This window comes from Daphnia magna, linkage group LG3, assembly GCF_020631705.1.
Source record: "Daphnia magna isolate NIES linkage group LG3, ASM2063170v1.1, whole genome shotgun sequence".
In the NCBI taxonomy this organism is placed as follows: Eukaryota; Metazoa; Arthropoda; class Branchiopoda; order Diplostraca; family Daphniidae; genus Daphnia; species Daphnia magna.
In genome coordinates, this window is record NC_059184.1 from 9,309,158 (window position 1) to 9,336,636 (window position 27,479).

Here is a 27,479-nt window from a genome sequence, read left to right on the forward strand (position 1 = left end):
ATTTAATCAATTCATTTAAATCATAAATTCCGCTTTGAAATCGTGTAAAAGGCATTGCTGGTCCTTGACAGAAGAATTGGTAATTTTCACAATCTTCAATGAAAATCTGTCTAGCTTCACTCGTTCTTTACTTGCCAAAACATTATTAACACACCGAAGCCAAATAACTTTATCCTAAAAAAGCCAAAATTTCCCGTTTTTACAACGGAACTTCCATTTTTATCTCCATTAATCGGTCCAAGATCTTGGCTGCTTTTTTCATTGATGAGACTCAGTAACTGACCGACTGGCTACAATTACCTGTTGAGTGTTGGGATTTAATGGAGAACTATCGCACCATTAAGAACTTTACTAATCAGCTGGAAGTTTTTAACGATTGTGCGGAACAAGGGATAAAGATCATGTGATAAGTGATTACAAAAACATTTGTAGAAATGACGAACATTTAGATTATGTCATTCAAACTGTTGGGCATCACCGCCTCCATGTATCGTCCCTTGAGAAGAATAATCTATCAAATGTGTAAATTTAACAATTCATAGTAATCCTGTAGTTCATCCAAATAAAACCAAGAGTCATCAGCTGAATACAATTTAAAATATTCGTTTTTATGTGTTAGCAAAGCCGTTTTTCTCGCATTTTTAGTAAACTTAAAACCGTGTATAAATCTGTGTGGGGTCTAAATGTATTCGGATCGTGTCCTTTTTTGGCCAATTAGAAGATCAAATAATGTTTAACAATATGTCTTACTTTTGTAAAAAAGTTTTATTTCCGTCCTACCAAGCGGACCCATTTTATATTGAAATTAAGGCTATTTTGAATAAAAAGGAGGTGTGGGGGGTCTAAATTTTATTTTAAAAATAAAATAAAAAACAGTAAGCTAATTATGACCTAATACACCACGATTCCAACTTTTGTGGCAAAATTCAAAAAGTTTCCGGAAATGAAAAACCCTAATGGACATCCCTGGAATTACCCATGGAGTAAATGGATATCTAACGGATGTCAGGCTGTGAATTTGACATCCGATGACAGAAGTGTGCTGTATGGGGTGTCCTTAAAAGAGCAGACAACCTGAATTTTTTTACATTAAATTGCATATTTTACCGCTAAATGGCGGTAGCTCTGTGGCAACGAGCAACCGCTAATTGGCCATATTTTCTCACTAATTTCTCGCTCAAATGCATTTTGAGCGCAATAGCTCGCCGCTCACGTAAATTCGAGTGAAGCTCGTGAGCGCACTCATTTTCGAGCGTCATTCGTGTGAAGTCCGTCAAAAGGTTTGTCCTAAAGATAATATCTGAAATGTCTAATTGCATCAATTCGGCTAAACCTTTTTTTTCAGTGGTTTCATATTTTGCTTCAGCTTTTGTTAACTGTCTACTAGAATAAGGTATTGGATGCTCATGAACTATGCTACAATTACATGCATAAGCAAAAAGTAAAAATTTTTCATTAAAATTTTTTATATTGTAAATATATTATATACAATGCCGGTCTAGTTATAGAACCGCCTAACTATGCAACCGGCTCGGTTATCGAGCCGATTTTTCTTTGCCGTGTTTCAGTGCCACCGTTGGCCGTATTATGAACTATATCGATTTTCTATGGCGGAAATGAATGGGTTTTGCCTTTTAAAACATGCCAAAAAATGTTACTGTAATTGATTTTATCTTTTTAGGCAGTGTTGTACATTGGTTCAATGACCCAACTAATAATAATAGGCGGTAAAGTTATTCTAAGACCGTCAAAGTTTGAGGGATGAATGAACCGACGATAGGTGGCACTAAGATCGGGTGCTTGGTTATAGAACCATTCAGTTATAGAACCACGCACAGGCCGGTTCTATAACTGGACCGGACTGTATTTATTATATTAGGCAGTTATAGAACCGCCTAGCTATAGAGTCAACTTGGTTATCGAGTCGATTTATCTTTGCCGAGTTTCAGCATCGTCGTCGGTCGTTTTAAAAACTAGATATAGGTTCAGTTGGCGGGTTTTACATGCCATGAATTTTTAACATGCGAAGTTATATTATTTTAATTTAGTTTGCCAATTTTAGGCAATTGTGTACATTTATTCAATGATCCAAATTAAGACAAATGGGTGACAAGCTAATTTAGCCGAGAAACGATAAAAAAAAATTATTTTCTTACTTTTCTCTATGTCTGTACAAAAAATGGTAAAAGCTTTTTAAGGTGGCATTTGTGTTGTAGTAAAAAGAAACAAAGAAAATAACTATCATCTGCCGAGCGGGTTGTGCTTACCTCAATTGTAGAGCTCACATCAATTGTCTTTAAATCTTCTGTTTTGGCTGTGTTTTTCCACTCGGGGATGGGACTTACGTAGGCCCAATTGAAAGATGGCCTACTGCAATCAAAATTTCACACTGTTATTTTATCCTTTTATGCTGAGTTTTGAGTTAAGAAATTAGTTAAAATCAAGTTCAAAAGAAAACTAGAATGGCAGAAGCTTCTCAAGGATCCAACGAAAAACTTAAATGAATTTTACATGTTGGAGAGGACGATAGTTGTGAACCAGTGAAAAAATTTTAAGCTGAACTTTTCGATACCTGCAGGAAAAAGAGTGTTGCCTACAAATTTCGTGTTACTTCTGACTTTAAAGACCTTATTATTCCTGTGATTGTAAGTGATTCAAAAGGGTACCACTTATCATGTTATAAAAAGTATACAGCCATTAAAAATAAAGAAGTTGAGTCTGAATTGTCAAAACAAAAAGCACTTGACGAGCAATCAGTTTTAGTGCAGTCTACATTACAACCTACAGCCCAACCAGCCTCAGGTAACTGAAACATTGTTGAAATTATCGGTACTATTTGTAATATCCTTCCTTCTGTTCAGACAGTGCTGTTTATTCTACAATTAGTACTCGTTCTTTGAGGTCAACACCAAAAGGAAAAGAAAATGAAATAAATCCCCGGACTGGTGTGCACATTGAAAAATGCATTTTTTGCCTAAAGAAGAGGAAAGAATTTAATAATAAAGTGTAGTCTCTAATTACATGTAGAACTGCAAACATTCAGGTATTACTATTGTTATTTATATTTGACAAGATTCCACTGTTGATTTTGATATTGTTATAGCCTAGCATATTACATGATGCAAAGGTTTTGCAACATAAGAATATTTTGGAGAATTTCGCTGGTGTACAATGCGATTTAAAATTTGTAGCTAAGGAAGTGAAAGTCCACAAGGCGAAAGATGTTTCAGATCGTCATCGTATGTTACAAGCCGAATATGGGCTTGAACCAAACGACTTTTCCACAGACCGTGACTACATGTTTCTCGCCAAGTTGACTGAACATTTCCAAGGAAAAATTTTTATAATGAAGCATGAAACTAAAGGCATTGGCAAAATTATCTTCTCCTCAACTATTCCACCAACCAAAGCTTTTGCCCCTATTTTTAACGTAAATAATGGTATTTCCTACAAGGTATGCAACATGTAAATTCCTCTTAATTACGCCAGTTAACGAAACAATATTTTTTCTGTGCTTCCAGGTGCAGGAAGCTGCCTATTTCCTTCGAAATTTAGTCTTGAAGTCACCTTGTAAACCGTTACCAACAAATAAGCTACAGGCGAAGGATATTTAAGAAGGTAAAATCTATTGGAGTCCGTAATACGGACTCCTCTAGCGTCAAAACTGTTTATTGGAGTCCGTAATCCCATATGGCTCTGGTGTCGTGCCTAGCGCTAGCAGACCTTTTTGAATTGTAATGTTGAGAACAGAATAGTTTCCGAGTTAAACATGTGTATTGTAGACTGGTATCTGAATTATTCACATTATTGTGAGCTGGGCAATTAAAAACTTATACAATATAAAGGAACATGGTAAGACAATAACATTTGTGAACGATAAAACTTTCAAATTAACACAATTTTTCCAACCAGGTTTGCATCACTGTCATCTGGGTAATCTTTGACACATATTTGATGAGTAAGCTGGACTATTTAAAAAAATTATACAGTATGAAAAACATGGTAAAGCAATAACACTTTTTAGTGATAAAATTTACAAATTAATGAAGTTTCTGCACAACCAGGTTGCATCAGTGTCTTCTGGGTAGTCCTCACACATTCGATGAAACCATTCTTGGCAGTTCTCACATTCTATCTGGTCCCACTGTTCTGATTTCAATCTGTACCAAGTCCTTCTGCAGTGACACATAACAGGTGATCTTTGAATGATGTCCACATGCCTGCTTGAGCGACTTGGGGTTGATGGGAATGGGGTTAAGTTTCCAGCTGCCATGCATGCCCTTAGGTGGGGTCTTAATTGCCGAACATCATAGGTAACTGTTGTTGGGTCTTGGCCATGCAGTAAGCTGGTTGCAAAAGCAATGGCAAAAACACCACAGTCATAGCCAGTGCCTTGACGTTGCACATTCTTCACCACACAAGTCATTTCCTTTTCTTTTGTTTGTAGAAGGGTAGATGTGCAGCTAATAGTATGTGGATGTTGATTTTCTCCAGGGAGGCTGTCATAAATAAGAACATGTGCAGGCTAGCTGAAGCCTTTAGCCGCCAATACCCAGTGATCCTTCCCGTATGGATAATTTGCATCCATTTTTCCTCGTCAACCTTTGGAAATTCCAGGGATCCTCCAATGGTGACACAAAAAAGACCGCCAATGTCGGGATTATTTTTCTTCATCATCATCTGTGCCATATTGATGTATCCTGAAGTCAGTTGATTCTTTGAGGTAAGCTCTTCTACCTTATCAACAAAGAGGTGCTGGTGACCAACACGCGTTTTTCTTTTCGGCTTTTTTACAGGTGACGTGGTTGCTGGGATCTCCACCGGGGTATCTGAAATTGTTGAAGAATCCATAGCATCCTCCGTCTTAGTTTCGGTTGGCTGTAAAGATAGAAACTTAATGATTCATCACCTCATCTAATTTTATTGAATTATTATGTTTACTTCCATAGGCACATCCGAAATGATGATGGAAGAATCATTCACAGCTTCCGTCAATGCTACATCTTCCTCCTTAGCGTACATTCTGTCTTCCTCTTCACGAATCATATTCTCTTCTTCAAGTAGTTCATCTAATACGGAGCTTGGTTGTGCGATACGAGCCTTTTTTCTCTGATGGAAGCTGTTGAAATAGCCATTATTATTCTTTGGGCGGCCTCTCTTTTTTAAAGCAACTGGTAGACGAAATGATGACCATTCAGAGGAAATTCCCTAATAGGTATTCGATGTTAGGACACAAAAATACCTAAGACGTGCTAGTATAAATTACCTTTTCTGTAGGATCAGGTTCGTTTTCCTCAGACACTGGAGAGGAACATTCATGGGGATTTTTAGTGATAGTTTTTCTATCTGGTATCTTCACATCGTTATCAAACTCACTATTTTCAGAAACCGGTGATGAAGTTTCTTGAGTAGGATTCTTGATAGCACTTCCGTCTGTTAAACTAAGAGTCTTCATAGCATTTTCATTAAGAAGAAGTTAAATGGGTTGATCAGCCCTTATCAAGGTATGAATATCAACGAAGAGGCGGATTTTTTCACTGAATTTTGCTTCCGTCAACATACTAATGGTTTCGGCTATTTTTCGGAAAAGAAGCGTTGCCGTGTTGAATTGCTCCCTCTCAGTCACAGGCTTTCTGGCCTTTTCCTTCTTATGCACTCTTGTAGGGGATGTTACACTGGCGAGAATATCTAAATCATCCCAACAAGAATTAACAGGTAAAAATTATGAATATTTACTTTTTGCTCTTAAAACAATTATGAATTACTCTATACCTCTAGACATTTGTTTCTCCAATGATCAGAATATGATTCGGGAGGAACCTCCAAGTTATCCTTTATATGAAAATAGATTAAATGTCGGCAAGGCAGCTGGAAAGACATGAAGAAATCACAGGAGCAGCCCGTTAAGTCCTTTTGTAACGTGTAGCTCTTGTTGTTGCTTGAAGAAATCTGGTATGTTGATGATTCCTTTAATTAACACCAATATTATTACTTTGCATCATATGTTATCCTTATTACAACTAAGAATACCTGATGATATTTAAAATCGTAGGATTTCCTCATGTACTTCATGTTTTCTGTTATCTTTCCCCAGGCAAAGGGAGAAATGGAGGCAGCAAACTTTTCCAGTAGCGGATGTTTACGCTGTCTTGAAAATTTCACCTCTCGTATTTTCTGCATAAGTTGCCTGTCACTAAGGCTGATTCGTACGATATCGACTAAACCTTTTATAACCTTAGCCAATCACCTATCCTTTCCGAGGACTTCCTTGATGGTATGATGGAAGCTAGAAAACTAAGAAAATAATGAATAATTGTTTGAAATTTAACTTTATACGTTTGTTTTTATTACCGTTCTAGCTTATTCGTTGTATTATTATCCAATGGTGGAAGGTGCTGTCATCCCACACTCGTCCACTTGTCACTTATGTTGAACCAATTGTTATGAAAATACGCTGCAATGATTCCTCCTTCTATCAATTACAGAGTTTGTAAAATTTCAATACATTTTTTTTAGATTAAACTTAAACGATGACTATTCACTACCTTCGTATAGCCTGGCTTTGGCTGTATCCAACTCTATATTTGTTCCGGTATAGAGAACCTTGCGGAATTTTTCTCGGATGTCATTTTTCCTTTCTTTGTTGACTCCATCAATCTCTTTTAAAGTATTAAGCCAAGCGTCGACCGCCTTAAGAACATGGAAGTGGCATAAAATGTGCTCAGCATCCGGGAAATACTTCTCTAATGCGGAAATTTCAGAACAGTCCTTATCTGTCATTGTTACTTTCGTAACTGAAACATCATTATTCTGAAATTTGTAACAAGTACATTAATGATATTCTAAGATAATTTTTAAATGCATCTATTGTACCTCTAAAAAAATCCACAGGCATTCACTAATTGCTACCGTTGTCTCTTCCTTCGTGAAAAACAATGCAACAGGTTGACTGTTACCATTTTTGTCCTCAATCATCAAATGGTAGAGGGAAAATCCAATTTTTGTTATCTTATAGATGCCGTCCATTTCAACTACAATGCCATATTTGTGGTACAGTTTCCGTTGTTTTTTCGAGCTGTATGAATATTGCTGCGACCTCCCCGTCCCCATCATAAGAAACGCTTATGACATTATTGGGATCTTTTCTGAGATCAAGAAGTAAGTCAACTGTATCTTTCCATTCATCTCCAGTGTTTCCTATTGGAGTATGGTAAAAATTAATAATGCGCTCACAATTTTTATTTTTGAAATAATTAATTGAATTCTATATAATTTCACACCTGCCAGAGTCTGCTTCAAGTTGATTAGGTCTTTGCTAATGAGATGACTCCCGAATTTATCTTGTAGCAGCTTCCGTACTCTAGCTGGCTGAATACCAGCAGTCACAGTATCTTTGGCTAATTGCAGTGCTTCTGGAGCCAATCTCCTACAAAATATTTCCATTATGGTAATTTTAAAATTTAAATTACATTAGCCCAGCACGCATTAACACTTACTGTTTTCTAGCATAATTCTGGATGTGTTCCTCGGAAACGGGGTGGTCTTTATGGATTGAAACTTCTGATATGTCAACTTTTCACTAATCTTTGTCCGATTCCTCACATCATTATTGAATGATTTCACTGTTACGCATTTTCCACGACGAAGACACACATTTTCCTCCACTTCAAGTTGCTTGATACACGCAACAATTTCTTCTTCGCTGTCAAAAGTTTTATATTTTGCCAATGCATTAACCGCACTAATAATCGACATTTTCTGTAGAAGAATTAAACTGTACTGAGGACTTTTCAATATAATGCCAACTTTTCCGAATAAAAGCTCCTGCCTTTCATTTGATGTTTTTCATTTTCTCCTTTCTTTCCCAATGATCTTGTCAACGATCCCCAAGCTTGTTTATGCCGCTGGTGCGGTAACCCTTTCATGTAAGAGTATGCCGTTTCCTCGAACCTGTCTATTTCTGACCTTGTAAAGCAGTGCTGCTTGCACTTCTAATTCAAGTGTAACATCGAGGAGACAGGTAGACTGTGACAAATAAATGATTTGCCCGAACTTAGGCAATTAACGACACGAAATGTAATGTTTGTCAGAACCGTTTATTTCAAATTGAACGGAATAGTTTGTTGCACAAAGTCAAATGAGACAATATTTTTCATTTTCTACATCAGGAAATAGGGTAACACGCAAATAATGCAGCGAGATTTCATGTTTTGCAAGCTATTTTCCGCTTTTTTCAGTGAAAAATTCATTGCCATCGAAAAATTCGATTGCCTTGCACATAAATATTTTACAAACAGAATTGCGAAATCCCCAAAAAGACTGCAGTGTGAACTTAAGTTAACACGCTCTGTAATTTACATAAAAACAGATATTTTAGATCATAGAGGCTGTCACAAAGTGTCATAATATATATGTTTTATGGTTAACCGGTAAGGCTTAGTTGCTATAATAGCGCATTTCATGTAAAAGTAAGATTTATTCTGTAAATGTGCCACTTAGTATTTCTTTAATTTAGTTTATTAATGTTTTCTTGATTTGATTACGGAAATATCACCAAATATTATCATTTTAAACGCAAAAACGGACTCCAATAGCCCTTTTTGCCGTTAGAGGGATCCGTATTACGGACTCCAATAGCAACTTTTGACAATAGGCGTCACCATTAAAGAAGGCAAAGTTTGCGCACCTGAGTTATTGGCATTGTTTTTCCAAACATTAATTTGTAGTGAATTCCCCTTTAATAAAAATTTTTCATTAAAACAAATAATCATTTATAACGTATTTTTCAGACCGCCCTCGCAAGGGCCGACCAATTACTGAGACAAATCGTATTCGGATTGATGCGCTTTGCGACGATGCGATGTTTGCGATCACAAAAGGATTGTTTAAGCCGAATATTCATCTTCAGTTGGCCATTTATCTGCTGTCCCATACGGGCAGCAAAGAAGTTCTCTCAGTAGTAAACCGTTTGGGTAAATGCGTCAGCTATGCAGTTACTCAAGGACTCCTGACGAAACTCGGAGGAACTTTTAAGTCCACAACCGAAGCAGAAAGTAGTATATCTACCGCAAATAGACGCATCTCCAACAAGAAATGATGTTGTCGTAGAAACGCTTGAAAGATCTCAAAGGCTGAAAGAAGCTTGCAATCAAGAGTACAAGTATGAAACTTATGATTTAGTTGTAGCTATGCCCACTCTAAAAATTAAAAAAACTGGAGGGAGAAAATATGCCAAACTGTTTATTCATGGGACCTTTCCACATGCTGATGTCCTACTTTAAAGCAGTAGGCAAATTTATCACAGATTCCGGCCTGACTCATATCTTAACGGAAAGTGGGGTGCGGGCCCAGGGGTCTTTAGCGGCTTTTTGAATGGGACAAATTTCAACCGAAACAAACGAATTCATCCTTTGTTCGCTGCTGCTTTCTTAAAAGTACATTTCAACTCCTTCTTGAAGCAAGAACACACAATGGATGCGGAAGCTCTCAAGCAACTACTATTGAAAATCAAGATAGAACCGGGCGATGAATCTACAGTTACAAAATCTATGTCAGAAATCCAAGAACTGTTTGAAAAGTACGAGAGATATAGGAATCTTAACTTACAAGGAGAACATGGCACAACAGGACAGTTCTGTATGACGTATGTAGGAATGATCAATGTGTACCACCATTTTAGCCGTGCTGTAAGAACAGGAAACTTAGAACTGTAAATCCATGATCTTACAGAAATGAACAAGTTGTACCACTTGTTTGGTCATCAGAACTTTGCCCGTTGGGGCGTTAAGTAATTTATAACTTTCTACATAACGTATTTTTTGCGGAAAACTTAAAAGTTTTTCTTTATACAGATTTCTTGACAATTTGTTGAAAATGGATGATACTCACCCTGGCCTGAAGGAATTATTCCGGAAGGAGATGCTTGCTGTGCGACGGATGAACAAGGAATATTCTGGAAATTATTAAGATTTGGCACTGGAGCAAACGATTAATCGTGATGCGGCTAACACAAAGCACGGTAATAATTGTATTTAGATAAGAGGCATTATTGATTGTTAACTTATTCCGTACATAATTTTTTAATGCAGGTGTAATAAACGTCACAGATTCTCTTAGTGCGCGACAAAGATGGACGATTAACTACTCTGTACGAACAGAACTTTCATCTCATTTCCTTGATTTCTTATGCATGGTTAGAAAAAAAGATGTAACAGAGAGAGAACTTGATGGAAGTTGCATTACAAGAGACGAGCGTCAGCTATCGGCGATCATTGGCCAGTGCACGAATCCATTTTCTGGAACGCCTAGTCCAGTTCTGTACAACTTGAGTACTGGAAAAGCAGCCACTCTTAAAACGCAACAGTTCCTCTTAGGTGCAATACAAATTGGAAGTAGAGCAATGAACGAGTTTATTCAGAGGTGTGTGGAAAACGAACATGCTTTTCAGCAACCAATTAAGAAGCAGGCGATATCAACTTTCGCCGACGAAGGAATCAAAATTAGTAGAAGAATCAATGGAAAAATCAAAGAAGTGAAAATGGAACGTGACATGGTTGGAAGGCTTTTGATGCTCTCCATAAAGCACAAGATCGACTTGAAACTTGTCTTTGGCTATCCATTAGCGCCTGTATCTCTTGTGTTCGGACACATTGACGGATCCACGACTCATACACCAAAGTCAACTTTAATGAAAGCACTTATTGGAACAAGCTACTCTGAACAGCCAAACTAAATCGATGCTTACATAGTAGATGGCTTTTTTTCCTTACACCTCCATGCTACAAGACTACCGATTTTTTATGAAGATGTAGTCAGGTACATTCTTTTGAAGTTGGTCACTGTGAATGCAAAAGAGATTCATCTGGTGTTCGACAACATCACGTCACCATCAATTAAAGATATTGAGCGTGAGCGACGTGGAGAATCCGAAAGACACACCAGCTATTCCAACCTGTTATTGAAGCAAAAGCAACCGACAAATTTTCTTCAAGCATTGAGAAGTGACAGCTTCAAACTAGAATTCGTGAAACTTCTTTCAAATGGATTCAGTGATCCATCTCTTTCTTGTATCCTTGGAGATAAGGTTCTTTTCCTCATCGTAGGAAAATCGTGCTTTTCTTTGAGAAAGTCTGACGTAGTAATCGCCTGGTTGGAAGAAATTGATAAGAAATGTTCACATAAAGAAGCCGATACAAGAGTAAGTCATGTTTTTATATTAATTTGTTCTTGTAATTAGTACTTATCTTATTTTAATCCAAACAAAAGATGATTACGCACGCTGCTTCGATAAATTCTCCCGTAACTATAGCTATCAGATCAGCTGATACGGATATTCTTGTCATTAGTCTTTCAAACATTTCAAAAATGAACAAGAACAATACATTCTACTTGGAGACTGGATTAGCCAGCAATAATACGCACAAGTTCACCAATCTTACGCACTCTAAACTTTTGAGAGGCTACGTAGGGGGTACTTAGACCCTTTTTCTAGTAGTTTTTTGGGAAATCATACTAAGATGGTACTAACTCGTATGTGGGCTACGAAAAGGCATTTGTACGCAGGGCTACTAAGTAATCGTACGACACATACTAATCCTTCGTACTACACATACTAACTCTTCGTAGTCATTCAGGATTATATACCCCACCCCCTTTTATTCTTTCTTTGAAACCCTTCTCGCCGCATTCAAATTAGTACTGAATAATAACCAAACAAACAAGATCATTTAAACCACATTTATTGAAGGCGTAACACATACAAGAAAAAGTTAAGCTAAAAAACGGTACATTCCTGGGTCATTGAATATTGGGAGCATTGCATGTAAATGAATACAAATTAAGTAAGGGGCAAACACTCTAATTTGCTTACAAAATCGCCAATATTGCAGCTACAACTAGGCACAATTCTGTAAACTGCATATTCAAAAAATTGGTACAATTCCATCAAAACGGGTTTAGGATACTCAGTATTAAAGGCAAAAAAACTTGAGAAAAGAACATTGAATGCATTAGAGCATTCACTTCCACAATCAATGACATAGAAGTCAACGACTAGAAAAAATTGCTTTGGAGCAATTAAAGTTCCTAGACAAACAAGGAATGGTTGTTTCAAGTGCGCAGGCTTGTTTTTTACGAATTCCTCTAAATTAGTGTTTTCCTATAACAGAAAAAGGGTTTCAGTTTGATGATGGAAAACAACGAGGGAAAAAAGGAACTCAAAATATCGTTGACAATTTATTACCTTGAGAAAAATTACGAGTTGTTGCAGAGTTGTGTTCAGTTGACTTTTGGCTTGTTGAATTCTTGGCATCCATTTTGCACACACCACCAGTACCTTTAAAAAGGCTGTTGACATAAAAGAAAACATTTAAGAACATAAATATAGACAGTGAAAAGTGTTGGTTGATAGGTGTTACCATCTGTTGATTCTTGAATTTCCATATAGTTATACAGAGCTAGACGGATTAATCTGTTTCCATACTTGGACATAAAGGTGCCAATGTACGATGATTTAGGATACTGATGAACATAATCGGCTATAATCTACGTAATAAATCAACTGTTAGAAAATGTTTATATTATTTAAAATGTTTCTAGCTATTAAATTATACCAGTCTTCCGAAATCCACATCCAAAAATCTCGGGAATTCTGTAACAATTGCAGTTGGAGTGAGTAGGAAATTTACAATTTGGTATTTCCTGTACTCGTAGGTCTCATCCATATACTCCATAATCTTCGATTTGTTTTCCAAAAAAACACCGCAATTTTGCAACCAAGCAACCTTGATAAAAAGTAAAAATATTTAATGTTTTCGAACATAGATTTCAATTGAAGAGTGGCCTACCTTTGATTTACATTGAGCGAGATACTCATCTGATAGAGGCTGCTCTGCTGGACTTGACTTCTTTAAAGATTCTCCTTTACCTTTCCTTGCATCGTCTTTGGGTTTTTCCACAGATTTCCTCTTTCGTTGATCGGGAGTCAACGCAGCTTTTCTCAGCCGCTTTAAGTGTTGATCAATAAAGCATTACCAGTTGCGCTGTTGTAAATATATGTATAAGCAGGTAGGCCATCTCGAATTAACCCTATCTGAGGAAAAGCAGCTACAATAGCAGCAGCCAATTTTTCTTTTGTTGACGCTTCTGGGTAGTAATGACCAACTATACGAATAACGTGGCCCAATGCAATATTAATATTAGTGTGTTGGTCCTTCTCAGTAACAGGCATCGCAACGTCAGCTTGATATTTCTCAACGATTTTCACACCTTCTTCATGGGAATTCAAAATCTCTTTTACATCAAACGTCAAATTCTGTGGGTTGGAATTTTAGAAAAAGTTACATTTTCGGATTATGGATATAAACTTAACAACAAACCATATACCTTTTAACAAACTTTTTGAGGCACATGGTTCTGCGAATTTGAATCACTTGAAGTTGGAACGTGTTCGCTCAATTCTTCAGAAGAAAAAGGCAAATCACGTGAGGTAGAACTACCAAGAGGCTCCTCCATTTGATGATTTTTGTCCACCAATTTATTGTTCAAACTTGTTGGAAGTTGACTCTCTCACAACTGTGTTTCGGGGGTTACTGTACCAGAGGAAGGGGACTCAAAATGGTGCAAAATGGTTGGGTCCATTGCTGTTGAATGGCTGGTACCCATTGACAGACTCTTGATGTACCGAACGAGTTTCACTCTTTGCCCAAGTGAAATGCCAAGACTCTGTAGTTGATTTTCTTCAAGCGTCAACAAAACGTCTCCGTCAATATCGTTCTCTGAAAGAAAAAAGAATTTTCATTAACTGTATACTGTCTCTAAAAAAATACTGTATACAGCGAATTGAGTTCACGCGCTTTCGATCTTGTGTGTAATGAAACAAATGATCAAAAGTGTGCGAGCTCCATTCGCTACATATAGTATTTTTTTGAGAAGTTCTGTGGATAGTTGAAATTATGGGGAAATTTTTGATTTGAAATCGAAAGAAAATAAAATAATCGAAAAAAACCATGAAAAGCATTTCCGAGATGCTTTTTATTAAACCACTGAAAATTAATTTGATTTTTGTTAAACTAAGTGGCGGGGCGACACAAAAGACTCATCTGAAAATGGGTCAAAGTTTTTTAATATCCATAACGGTTCACATTCAGCCAAATTATTTATTGAAATCACATTCTTAAGGGTAGTAAAAGCAACTTTAAACGAGTGATAATGTTCACAGAAAGAAATCGTGTTAAGGAAAGTTATTAGCAAAGAAAAAACGTCATCGCCCTCTACAATAATCTTTTGAATGATGCCAAATTCAGGGAGAGCATTTTGTGTCTGATGAGAATTTCGGAGAACAACCACAGAATTTTCTCGATATTCCCAGCCTTGAACCTTCAGCCAATTCGTTACATTTACAAAGGAAAATTGCCGGAAAACGTCGTTTTCAATATCTAAATCAATCAGTTCACTAAACAAAACTCTTGTTAAGGGGACGATTTTTTTTTGTTTCAAATAAGTACTCGGATAGCATTGAGGAGCATTTGACTAATTGTAAGTGATTTGCTACAGACAAAGTAATATTTTTAAAATTGAAATTTACTTGGGCTAGTCTTTTGGCAATATTGTGATACGCTTCATAGCGCATACACCAATACCTTACAGGAGGGCCTTGTGAGCGAATGATCTGGGGATAATGAACCATGTGATGTAGCTTGTTAATGCCTTGGACACTTGGGAACGCTTACGAAATTCTTCAAAGTAACGCATAATTAAAACTTCGAGAACGACGGTATGCTCTTGTGTTAGTACAGGGGAAAATATGATATCCATAATGTGGCGCAAAGTTAGTATGATCGTGAAATGGATGTTGCCCTCCGAAATTTTGTCACCCACCAAAAGAGCAAACATGTTTATAAGACAAAAATTTTGCCCAGCCCTTTGTCTCGTCGAATAATTGACACTTGCTTTAATATTATCGTCAGTAAACTTAGCCGATGGTTTGTTTGAAAGATCAATAAAGCTGTACTGGAAATTCTCAATTCTTTGATTTAGGAAAGCTGCATCTACACCTAATTCAGGATAAATTGTTGCCATTGCGTGTAAAACAAGTTTAATTGAAAATGGGGCGACGCCTTCCAGAAAATCGTGCATCGCATCAAAATTTAAATTTTCTGCAAAATGAAAATATCTACTGGCATTAAGGAGACTTGCATATTTTATTCCCGACTGAGAAATATCACAAACTCTTTCATTTGAAGCTACCACAGCTTGGTCGTAGTTATTCCGGTCTCTCAAAACGAGCTGGTCGACATTACTTTTAAAATTGATTTCTGATCGATGTATTAGGCAAAGACGACAAAACTTATTTGCCGACGGACTCATAAAACCACCAATTTCGTGAGCCCCCTTAGTGTCGGCAGAAACGGAAACAAGGGTACCTCGAATGCGAAAATTTGGCATGTCTGAAATATCTAGAAGCATCCCTTCCTCAGACTCTAGCTCTTCCAACTCTTTCATAAATTCTCGAAGAACAAACCCGAAATTGTCCTCAACAACATCTAGTGTTTTACAGACGGCAAAAGGATGGATATGGGCAAGTTGAGACATTAGACAAGGTGGTAAGTTTAAAAGGCAAAAACAAAACATTGCAAGTTGATGTAATTTTGTCTTCGAACCACAAGAATTACAAACTTACAGATCGTCATTGAAAATTTGAATTCTCAGTGCTCTCGGACACTCTTTAAATAACTCATGTGATTTGGGATCAGGGCTTGGTTTCTCTCTAAAATACAAAGCTCTAAATTTAGGAATAGCGAAAAGCGAAGATAGTGTTCCCTTAATTGGGATGTAGTGAAACAATCGAGGAACAATTCGTTTTCTTAGGGTGTTACTTTCAAAACGATTTGCCCAGCGGCGTTGCTGTAACGACAGTAAATGCTTGGGTGATTTGTAACCAAAATTTTTTATGTAAAAAGCACTCCTTTTCGTCTGTGAATTCAAGTTTGTAAATGCGTTTTCTATTAGTGAAAGGGGACTTTTGGCGGCCTCAGCAAGGATTTTTGTCATTTCTGCCGAAAAAAAATTCAATGCACTATTCGTAACATTGAATGTTGTTCGAAGATTGAGAAACAACTTAGCTACCTGTACTTGCTTCTCACACACCTTTGGTTTTTCTGCAACATCAAAATCTACATCTACACTGCCATCAATACTTTCATTTTCTGACATACTTTCAATTTGTGGAACAGCTGTTCGCGAGGTAACATTATCTCCTTGAAAATATTCACACTCCAATAAATGATGTCGAAATGATCTGAAACTCATTAACTGAGCTGAGCAAGAGTTCTGTCCACATATTAACGGGTTACTTACACGTTTACTTGTCTTCATGCAATGCACATGTTTGAAATGTATAACAAGTTTGAGGTAAGGACCAGGAACTACTACCTTACAAATGAAACATCCAAAATTGTTCCTTGAAGTGGGTTTTGATTTGGACTTGTTCAAAATTTTTTTTGTCAACACTGAGTTCGACATTGCCTATTGTAGTATTTTAAGTTTACGTAGTGCAAGTCAAGGGGAACTCTAAAGAAAGAAAAAGCTGGTATCACGAAGGTAGAAAAACCTGATTTTAACTTTAATTTGTTCGAAACTTCTTTGCCAAGTTGAGCTCTAAAAGCTACAAAAACTCATTTCAACTTGTTCGACACTAATTGTTCCACTATTGGTTGTTAAGCCTATACAAAGTTATTTGAATTTGCTCTACACATGTCTTTTCAAAGATGGGTTTAGAAAGCTACAAAAACTGATTGGACTTGTTCGACAAACTAAAAGCTAACAAAACTAAAACATTTACCTCTTAAAACATTTGTGGTTTTCTCACTGCACTCTTTTCCCAAGAGATGTGTCTCTAGTTCCTGTACTGTTAACTTTATCACAGTGCTCTTAGAATCAACGACGAACATGGCAACCGTTGAAACGCACGTGGTCGGCAAGAATCCAGGATGCAATCTGATGAAACGAAAAGTATATTTATAGTAGCTCTCGCACACAGCAAGCAAAGCCAGAATCCAACTACTACTACCTTTCAAAATTTCCAAAAATCAAAGAACTGAATTTGAAAATGTAGACAAGATTAAACTTGCGCAGGCGGCACTCCTAAACTTGAAAACTTCTGACCCTAAAAATGGATGAGCATATCCTCAGTTCCAAAGTCCTACAAGTTAAAAGGTGGACTAAACAGTAACCTTTGAAAAAGGTTTCATTTTCAAGTATTTTGAGTAACAACTAAAACAATAATTATTACTACATTTTAATTTGTTTTTGAAAAGACAAAAGCAATTTTGCAACTTTTTACACAAATGATCCAATTTCCTTACAATTTTATTGCCATTCTTATTCTCTCGACTCCCACTGCGGGTTTGCGTAAACGGAAATATCCTTTGTCATCTACTATCGTCTGCTTGAGTTAATCGATAGCACTGGCTTACTTCAAACATCCTTAAGATTTTGTGTTGTTTTATTTTACCTGAACTCTCGCTGGTATTATTTTAAAAATGGAATCTGTCAAAGAAGTCGAATGCAAACCGAATAAAGTTTACGACTTCTATGCTGATATAAAAGTTCATATTGAGGATGGGGGTGTAATCATGAAAGTGGGAGTTCCCTGAAAAGCCGATTGCTATGAAAGGATGCTGAGAGAAGGTAAATTTGATGGTATTTCCTTATTATTGATTGCATGTCTCACTCTTAAATCTAATACTTTTACAGTTCACTTTTACCGGAAAATGAATATGGCAAAAAAGTACACTCACCTGTACTCAGATTTCTCTTACCAAGGCCAGAAATGTCTTTGTGAACGTGACTTTTTGGATGCCATGAAGAATGGAAATAGGCCTACCTTTACGATAGATGCTTTTGTCTATTTACAGGACAATACTGTTGCTTGGCTAAGGTTCATCCCCCAAGAGATCAGAGACAGCTATATTCCTATGGACTTCGACGACTATTGAAAAAGATTATTTGATTTCCCCGTATGGTCATCATGCAGTATATTTAGGAAGTAAATTATGTTCATGAGTTCCTACTGCATATCAAATCAATAAAATCTTGGTCAAGAAATTCGAAAAAAACACAGCTAGAAAAACATGGTTTTTATTAGGACTTAATTGTTCGAAACTTTGTTCAAGATGGGTTGTAAAAGCTAGAAAGACATGGTTTTTTATTTAAACTTAATGGACATTTTTATTTTCAAAGATGGGTTTTATAAGATAGATAAAGTTGGTTTTTAAATTAAAACTTAAGACGTACGATACGTATACGATACGAAAACGAGAAGGCCAAAAGGGATACGAAGAGGGGGTGGTATAATCCGTTTTACTCGTACGGGTCTTCGTAGTGGCGGATACTACTGTCGTTTTTTTATGAACATACTAACGGAGTACGAAGAGGGTTCGTACATGCTAATACTACCTAGTACGGGTCGAAAAATTATAAAATGGTCTCTTCGTAGGAGTGCAGGTTAAAAAAATATATTTTAACTAATACGAAAGGAATACTAAGACTCATAGTACTCACATACTACGTACCCGTAGTACGGGTCTCAAAATTTAGAGTGCGGCTCTGTCAAAACAGCTTGGCGCGGAGTTTTGTAATTCTCTCGCTGGATTTCATGCCTCCCTGGATCCGATACCTTCCTTCGCCGGGAAGGGAAAACTGAACCCCCTTCTTTTATTTAGTTTTATTCAACAAGGAGTAAAGTAAGTTGTCAAATTTTTTAAGTTAGAGTCAAGAGCTAGAATCCTTCATTCAGCAAGGGAGCCGATGGAGTGGAATAATGCTGTAGTGTGGGAATCCGATTCACTCGGTTTTAACGCACGTGTACGTTTTTTGGGAAATGCTTTGTTCTTCTTCTTCTTGAATTTTTCTTCTTCCTAAGAATGGTCCGAGATAGTAATTTCAGAGTATGACGATGAAGTTTGAGTTTAACTATACTTGGCTTCTTTACTCATTCTTTTTGTTTTGTTTTGATTTGTTTCTTTTTGTTGTAGTACCGCTAGATGATGAATATTCGAACGTCTGTACTTCTGATAATGCCTCATGGAGACTCGTGGAGTCGCTTTCTCCCGGTATTTCCAATTCACGTGAAGTGACGATGGCTGTGGTTTAGTTAAAACAGCCGAAAGCATTCAGCAACGTGATAATCTGGTTCACTGAATGAAAGCAATCTTTCTGTAATAATTCTTTGAAACGCAAATAAGAATTGATTGTTATTCAATTCCTCCTCCCGTGGGCAACAGTTACAGAAAGGTTTAATACGTGGCCACATGATAGCATTATTCGTTGTTGATTATTGGAACCATAAAAAAATAATGGTACTAGCAGAGGTGCTGAAAAAAATTTGGGTCATTTGGCGTTCCGTATACCTACGCTGAAGTAACATCGCATATAATTTCTTTAACATATATTGGCTGTTGTTACGCGTCATATTCGAATGACGTTGATCACCAATAGCGTGACTGCTCGTAACTAATGACGACCACTGCAATTATTATTACTTTTTCGTTATATTCAATTATTATTGCTGTAATTGTGATTGCGATTACTTACGAACGTCCAGGTTGAATCTTTGTTTCAACCCAGGTTAAGGCAAACTTTCGTTCTATACCAATACAGAAAAAACAATTATCAATAATAGTTTAATTAAATAATTGTGATCATGGCATCCACCATGATAATTTACGTACAGTCAAGATCAGAGTTGCCCCGATCGCGCTCTTTTTTTTTGAGCGAAATCAAAATCTCAATCAAAATTTTGATCTGGGATCAAATTATCGGAAAATTGAATTTAATGTTATCTCAAATAAAATATTTTGATCGCCGATCACCGATCACGATCAATTTGTTGGATAGCCTTAAGCATAAGGTGTCCATCGTTACCTCTAGCGCTTAGTCACTACCCGGGTCTTCAAGTAACTCCCCGCGTTACAATATTAAAAACATTTACTTAGTTCGAACTATGCAGGTGGAAGTAGCTTTGCCGTAATTCCAGCAATATGTGAACCGGCGATCGACGTTCGAATATAAGTACAGTAACCAGTACAAGAATTGGATCACCCCTGTCTAATTTTGGTGATCTAGCCCGCGAGAAAAAAGACAAAGGTGTCTCGCGCGGGAATTAGTTTAGTACAATAATCATGCCCGTAAAATCATCAGGTTTTTTAAAGATAAAAGAATGTTCTTTGTCTATCTGATTTTTAATTAAAAAATTCTTTTCGGGTTCTTTTAAATAGTTGATAGTTTTTTAATATTGGACAACCCCAAGACAGCCCACTTTAGCTGTTCCTACCCGTGGCATAGCCTTAGAATATGGGGGTGGCAATGGTGGGAGGAATCATACGCTAAAAAAGAGTTGAATTTTGGCACAAAATTCCGATAGAGCCTCTGAAGTATGCCCATTTTGTTCCTAATTTGAGAACAAAACATTTTTCGTTCTAAAAACTTATTTACTTTACCTCATTAGCATAGGATTCTCAAGCCAAGCAAGAAAACAAATGAAATTATGTAGTGTATCGTTGACTGTTGATAAAACAACATCATGGTTACACTGTTAAAAATTTGACCCGGTTTTTGGGCGTCATAAATCCCGAAAGTCGATTCCGCCAATTCGGGTACATAAAACCCAAAATATAGCAATGGAAAATAGCCCTAAAGTCGGAAATTTTTAAATAATAAAATCGGAAATTTTTAAATAATAATATAGGGTATAATTACACACAATTTTCAGAATCCATAAAACCCAAAATTCAGTATTTAAAATTTTTGGAAATTGGATAAATGTGTCCCGTAAACCAATATATATATATTTTTATTTTGTAAATAAAATGTAAATATCTATTTGTCCCTGCCATTTAGGCTATCCGTTTTTTATTTTTTTCAGGTTACGAGCAAAAACACAAACAAAACGAAAACAGTTTACATAAGTGGTAAATGTTTCTGTGTAGAAAAATATAGACCTATTTAGACAATTTAGGAAATATAGGTATATATACAACGGAGGGGGAAACCAATGAGGAGGATAGTTTTACATAATATGATTAGTCACTGATAACATCCCGAGATAAACCACCGAACCAGTCGCAAACTCCACCCACACGTATCTTATCCTTCTCCACGAGCTTATTAAAAACTGCTGCAGATTCACAACTAGTTGTAACATCATCCGGCAGATTCATTATTCAGTATGGATTGTTGAAGGAAGAGAAGCGTTGGCTTTACTTCTTCACTGTATTTTAAATCAAATACGTAATATAACACCATCAGTGCCACTTGCCCATCCGTACTAGTTTGTACTCTAAGGTACGGTTGACCCTCGAGTACAACATGAATGGTGGAGCCATGAAAATTAAGGTAGGGCGCGTTACGTAGAATGCTCTGAATTGCGTGACACAATGATGCCGATTCCTGAAAAATGGGAAAAAATTCCATTAATATTTTTACGGTTGTACATCACTTGAGAAAAGTATGTATTATACCTGTCGTGAGTCTACGAAATGGCGGCGGGACTTGTCTCCCTTTTTATACCTATGAGGATCAGCGGAAGCACCTCCATTGCTGCTCTTGAACGACATTCTAAACATAAAGTATTAAATACGCGGCATTTGGACAAATACCAATCTTGCTTACCGAAATCACCATCCAAGTTTTTAATTGATTTCAGAAGGCAATCTACGTTTTTGGTTCTAGTTGACTTAGCAGGTGCTAAAATAAATGGCACGCTGTCCATCCATGTTTGCCGAAACCGGTTACAAGTATCCTCTCCTAAAGGCAAATCCATTTCTACGCAAAGCTATTAAAACAATTGATTATTTATAAGAAACAACCATTTGAAATCTTCTAAGAATTAAAACTTACGTAAGTCAGTTGACCCAAGAAAGGGCAGTTGCGTTGGACGAAATCACGGATGCAAACGTGTTCGTTTTTTTTGTACTCGGCTCTCCTTCCATCGAAAGTAAGTTTCAAAAGTAAATCGACACATATGCCGTCAGACACCAAGTTAGGGTTTTTGAAAGTCTCCACAATTTTTTTTTGCTTTGACTTTGTTGGACACCGTTGTACACTACCAAAAGACGACACACACTCGTAAATGCTCAATAAAAACTTTGATAGTCAAATATGAAACTTACCAGCTGCCGTGCGGTTGCTGAATGTTGCTGCCAGGAGATTGGTTTTTGTGGCACCATCACCATACCTTTTTTTTTTCTGCCGTTTCTCTTCTTCGGCCCATTAGTTTTTGCAACTTCCAAGTCAATACTTTCTAAAATGAAAAAATGTGATTAAATAATAATACTCAAAATACATAAACTCAGGGCTTACAACTTTTCCTTCCGTGTCTGGATTAACTGACAGTTGTGGATAGAGACCTACCAGCTGCCGGACAACAAAACTGTAATCTTCTTTTGTGGGAGTATACGTATAAACTTGGATTGAAGTTGCAACTTCTCGTAACCCAGCAGCAGTGTCCTTTAGAATCAGAATAGAATTCTTGTCAGCAGGTAATGATTGAATATCCTCTCGTAATCGGTTAGGCAACTTGTAAGATGGAGGAATGTTTCGGGCATAATGAAGACTGCGAAAGCTTGGCCTATTAGGCCTTGTTGAAGTAGTTCCATTTTCTTTACACAAGGCTTTCTCCCTGTTTTCAAAAGTCAGATCTACATCTAAGTCAAAGACAGTTTAGTAGAATGAAACATTAAAAATAATAAATTTCTGTAATCAATACCTTCACCATTTGTTGTTTGTGAGATTAACGCTGTACCATAGTCAGGTACTGGCATCATGTCAACTTGGTAACTTGTCCCCTGAAAGTCGTCTTCTGTAAACCAACAAAAAATAAACATGTAATATGAGACAAAATCCTTTAGGTTAAAATGCTGAAATTGAAAATAGCTAATATACCAGAACTTGTAGTTTGAGTATGGGACAGTTGGTCACAGTGGGAACGGGTAACAGGAATGCTGGTTTCTGTTAAATTTGGGTAACAAATTCCACAACGTAAAATTTTTATGAAAAAAATTATTACTTTATAATAGTTACCACAAGAGTTGGAAGGAAAGATTTCCATGTCAAGGTCTTGGTCTGCAACGTAAGATAAAATGTGAGTAGGGTATTAAACATAGATAAAGCAAAACCATGAATTAACTGACCTAATTGAGAGATTGAAGAAATCATCGATTTACATGGCTTAATGGAACACTTGATTTGCATTCCATGTTTAACAGGAGAATTATCCCCAATTACAACCCAGGCACCTGGCTTGACAAAACTTGGAAGTTTAAAAACCACATTGCATTTTTTGGCAGTCTCTTCAATGCTGCATTCTTTAAACTCATTTGTTTCCATATTGACTTTAGATCAGACACCTTCCTATCTTTATTCTTAAAGGTGATTTCGTACTCATCATGATATTCCTCCATATTGTTAACTAACTCAACCTCCACAATTACTGTTTTTACATCCTCTCCACAATCACGACTCATTTTCGAATATACGTTTTTTAAAGCAAATAATAAATAAGGAAAACGATTACATGTGAGAGATAAGTTACCATCGTGTTTGAGCGCCTTACACATTCTATCTATGACGATCTATTGGATTCGTACAGGAAAACAGAGTAGGAGACTTCACGTTTTCGTTTTTGTTTCCAGGACGTGTGTTACAAACGCAGAGTGACATTGTGAAAAATTTTTTTAGTTCAGGTGAATAGTTGCGGAATCTGACATCTAACTATGTATAAAGTAACTAGTGAACCTGGTGCAGGTGAGACAATAAAAAGTAACACTTTGAAAACAATATGCATTTCTTTATTAAGATAATTTTATTTTTAACACGTTATTTTCCCTGTCAAAGTTTCTCTTTGTTCAGCAGCAGCAATTTCCAATACAAACATAGCTTTATTGTCCCATTATAGAGTGGTGCACAGAGGGGATGTCACATTTGATGTACCGTGTCTTATTCCTGGCTGCAGTCATGCAGCTCATTTCAAGACAGAATCAGCTTTAAGAAAACATGTGACTAAGCACCACTCAAATGATGAAGACCAATTGAGTGAACAATATTAACATGCAAGTGAACAAAACGATGTGGCTCAAACATCCCCAGTTTTAAGTTACTACGAGGAAGACTATACCACTATGCAAAATGATGATCTCAATGACAACTCTATTCAACTGTAATGCCCAAGCCGTTGTATATAGCTATTCAAATGATAATAAACTTTTATTTCTCTGATTAGGGATCCAGCTTTGTATGTGTTACAGTTACTAGAGGAGCGTAAACTTACTCAAGTTGACCTTCAACTTATTATGAAAATGAAAAATGTTTTAGTAAGTCAATCAATTGCTTCCACCTTGGCTAAAGTTGTTCAGTCGTTAAATAATGAAGGATTTGAGAAATTAGAGACTCTGGAGAGAATTATGAAAATTTATTCATCACCTCATACAGCACCTAATATATTTCATGGGTTGGCTACCCAGTACTCTCAGCGGCAATGCTTCATTCAACGGTTTGGTTTGGTATCTCTAATTGTGGAATGGCTGGATAACCAAATTGAAGACTTTGGCCGAAATAGAACAGGGAAAACTCAGGCCCAAAAACGGCAAAGCTACGTTCGCGTTCTTTTAATTCCACAACTTCAGTATTTCCTAAACCTCGATGGAGTTTTTGTGGAATTGTGCAAGAGAAAACCAGGAGTAGAAGGCGTTTTGTGTCATTTTGAAGACGGGATTGCTTTCAAGGAGAACTTTTTATTTAGTAAATATCCAAACAGTTTACAAATCCATCTCTACTTCGACGAAGCCCAACCCTGTGATTCCTTAGGTAGTCGAACCATTAAAAATAAGCTTGTTTTCGTTTATTGCTCATTAGGAAATATTGAGCCTAAATATCGGTTCGTGCTAAACATATTTTTTTGCTGAGTATCTTTTATAATCACCAAGTGAAAACGTATGGGTTGAATGTACTGCTTAAACCTATCATCGACGAGTTGAAGCAACTCGAAGAGGGTGTTGCATTTGTCATCGACAACAGCCCAACTAAACTTTTTGGTACTGTTTCAATTTTAACTGCAGACAATCTTGCAAGTCATGCAGTCGGTGGTTTCAAAATGGGATTTGCAAGTGGGTACCGCAAGTGCAGATACTGCATGGCTACGGATGTAGAAATACAGTCTAAATTTTGTGACAGGGAATTCGTTCAGAGAACCAAAACCGATCATGATTTGCATTGTCAAGGCTTAGATACAGAAATGTCTGAACATTTTCCCCATCTGTACGGTATTAACAATACTTCAGTTCTCAACCAACTTAATTTTTTTCATGTTATCGGTGGACTAGTTCCAGACGTGATGCATGATTTGTTGGAAGGAGTGTTACGATTGACAATTTGTGAAATGCTGAAATATTTTATCGTTGAAAAGAAATTTTTTACAATCGATGAGCTCAATCATGCCATAAGTATTTTAATTACGGGCATTCGAATGTAGAAAACAAACCTTCTTTCATTGGTATTTCGAATTTAAATAGAAATAAACTTCGTCAAAGTGCATCTCAGCTATGGTGTCTAGCCATTTTCTTGCCAATCATGATCGGTTCTGTCATACCAATAGATTATCCTGTTTGGGTATGCTATGCCGACGTACTAGAAATGACGAGACTAATTTTTAAAACATCAATCACCTTGATGGAAATCGAAATGCTGGAATTTTTGATCAGCGATTTTTTGACAACGTTTAAGGATTGTTTTAAAAGGTTGTTTTAAAAGTTGACTACGAAAATTCATTTTCTTGTGCATTATCCTAGGCAAATTAGATTGTTCGGGCCACTTGGATGTTTCTGGTGTATGAAGTACGAAGCAAAGCATTCTTATTTTAAAAAGCTGTCACATTCTATTAGGAATTATATAAATCTGCCTTGAACACTTGCTTCCGCCACCAACAATGGCAGTGCTACAATTTCTTTTTGTCCAAAAAATTTAAAGAAAATTTTCTTAAATTCAAGGTTGAAATTCCTTGAAAAACCAATGATTTGAAATATCTACAGACATTGAAAGTACAAGGTCAGGTGGCCCAGATGTTATCAATCTCAGATGCATCAAACGCTCTCGTAAGAACATTGAAATGGATTAAAATAGCATCGTGTTTACTGAAAGTGAATGAAAGTGTAGTTTTGTGTCCATGGAGTGGATCGAACAGCAAGGGTTTCAGGCTAATTGTTGGTATAGTTTATTATGAGCATAGTCATGTATTGGTGTGCGAAATGTATCACATATTGGAATTCGACACGCATTTACAAGCTTACCATGTACACAAACGAAGAGACAACTTACATATTGCTATCCGTTTTGAAGACTTATTTGATAAAAAATCATTTCAATTCCATAACCCTGTTGATCTTACTATTACGTCATCAAAAAATATTAATCTTGATCATTTGTATGTGGTTCCTAAAAATTACTAAAAGAAAAGGAGTTGTTTGCCATTAGCGTTGTATGTCATTGAGAAATAAATTGCAGAGCTTCTTAAATCCAGTTCGAGGTTTAATTTCGTTTTTCGTATTAATATATTCCAAATGCCAGATTGTTCCATCTTGGTAAAAAGTATTCCGTAAAGTGGATTTTAAAATGGCAAATATCGGAATAGCCGTCTGTTTTCAGAACACGTTCTGAAAAGTGGATTTGAAAATTCCGAATATCGGAAAAGTCGTCTGATTTTCGTCCCTCGTTCTAAAAATAGTTGACGGCTGGCGTTTTTGGGTGGGGTTGAGACTTAAGTCAAGACTGTATTTGACTTACACAAGACACGAGAGCAATACACGCTGTGCAAGAACAGTACACGCTGCGAAATCAAATGTGACCTGATACTTCTCTCTCTCTCTCTCTCCACTCACGTCGCTGGTCGATCTCTCACTGCCACCCATCTTCCTATTCTTTTCAGACGAAGCCTTCTCTCCTCCCGTCTACGTGAGGGACCTCTAGTGGTCCGGGCTACAACAGGTGGCTTTTCCGTTTTATGGGTTCACTTAATGGACGATTATCGGAACCATTTTTAACAGTGTATTTAAAAAAGCATAAGTGTAGAGGAAAGAGGCAAAATTAATTCGTTGATTCATGTAAAACTTTGGGGTCTACAAAGAAAGTGTGTAAAACATTTAATCTCACATATAGCACCGTTCGGTACACCATCATTAACGAAACTAAATCGTATATGGACAGACCTGGACGTGGCCGTTATAAAATCTCTTCTTCTTAATCGGACAAGCGCTTCATTAAACTCATTAGTAAGAGGGATCGAACAAAACTGTGTCTCTTATAACTGAGGAGTTCAACTGCAGCAGGGGGGGGGATTTGTTCCGAAACAGCTATTCACCGTGGTCTACTGAGTTGGGGTCTTATAGACCGGGTAGCGGGTAAAAAGCCTTTATTGCGAAAGCATAATGTTG

The 27,479-nt window shown here is 36.8% G+C and overlaps 2 long non-coding RNA genes and 2 pseudogenes across 5 annotated transcripts; 1 reads left to right on the top strand and 3 right to left on the bottom strand.

Annotated features, from left to right (window-relative positions):
- The first annotated feature begins 1,837 nt into the window (after positions 1 to 1,837).
- Positions 1,838 to 6,505, top strand: LOC123470501. Of its 4 annotated transcripts, none has more exons than XR_006644191.1 (14): positions 1,838 to 2,802; positions 2,862 to 3,043; positions 3,104 to 3,454; positions 3,522 to 3,852; positions 3,913 to 4,002; positions 4,065 to 4,194; positions 4,495 to 4,723; positions 4,797 to 4,880; positions 4,950 to 5,215; positions 5,278 to 5,504; positions 5,591 to 5,715; positions 5,779 to 5,952; positions 6,095 to 6,274; positions 6,360 to 6,505. It is a non-coding gene; the product is annotated as an uncharacterized LOC123470501 (long non-coding RNA). The 4 variants fall into 4 exon arrangements; XR_006644192.1 differs by having other exon boundaries at positions 2,866 to 3,043; positions 4,797 to 4,873; XR_006644189.1 differs by having other exon boundaries at positions 4,797 to 4,873; positions 6,360 to 6,504.
- A 29-nt stretch (positions 6,506 to 6,534) lies between these two features.
- LOC116919321 lies at positions 6,535 to 7,486 on the bottom strand (annotated as a pseudogene).
- A 4,311-nt stretch (positions 7,487 to 11,797) lies between these two features.
- LOC116919322 lies at positions 11,798 to 14,814 on the bottom strand (annotated as a pseudogene).
- A 6,700-nt stretch (positions 14,815 to 21,514) lies between these two features.
- Positions 21,515 to 23,009, bottom strand: LOC116918378. Its single transcript, XR_006644183.1, has 6 exons — positions 22,942 to 23,009; positions 22,766 to 22,858; positions 22,360 to 22,703; positions 21,898 to 22,300; positions 21,670 to 21,832; positions 21,515 to 21,615 (listed from the first exon to the last, which is right to left on the bottom strand). It is a non-coding gene; the product is annotated as an uncharacterized LOC116918378 (long non-coding RNA).
- Between the last annotated feature and the right edge of the window lie 4,470 nt (positions 23,010 to 27,479).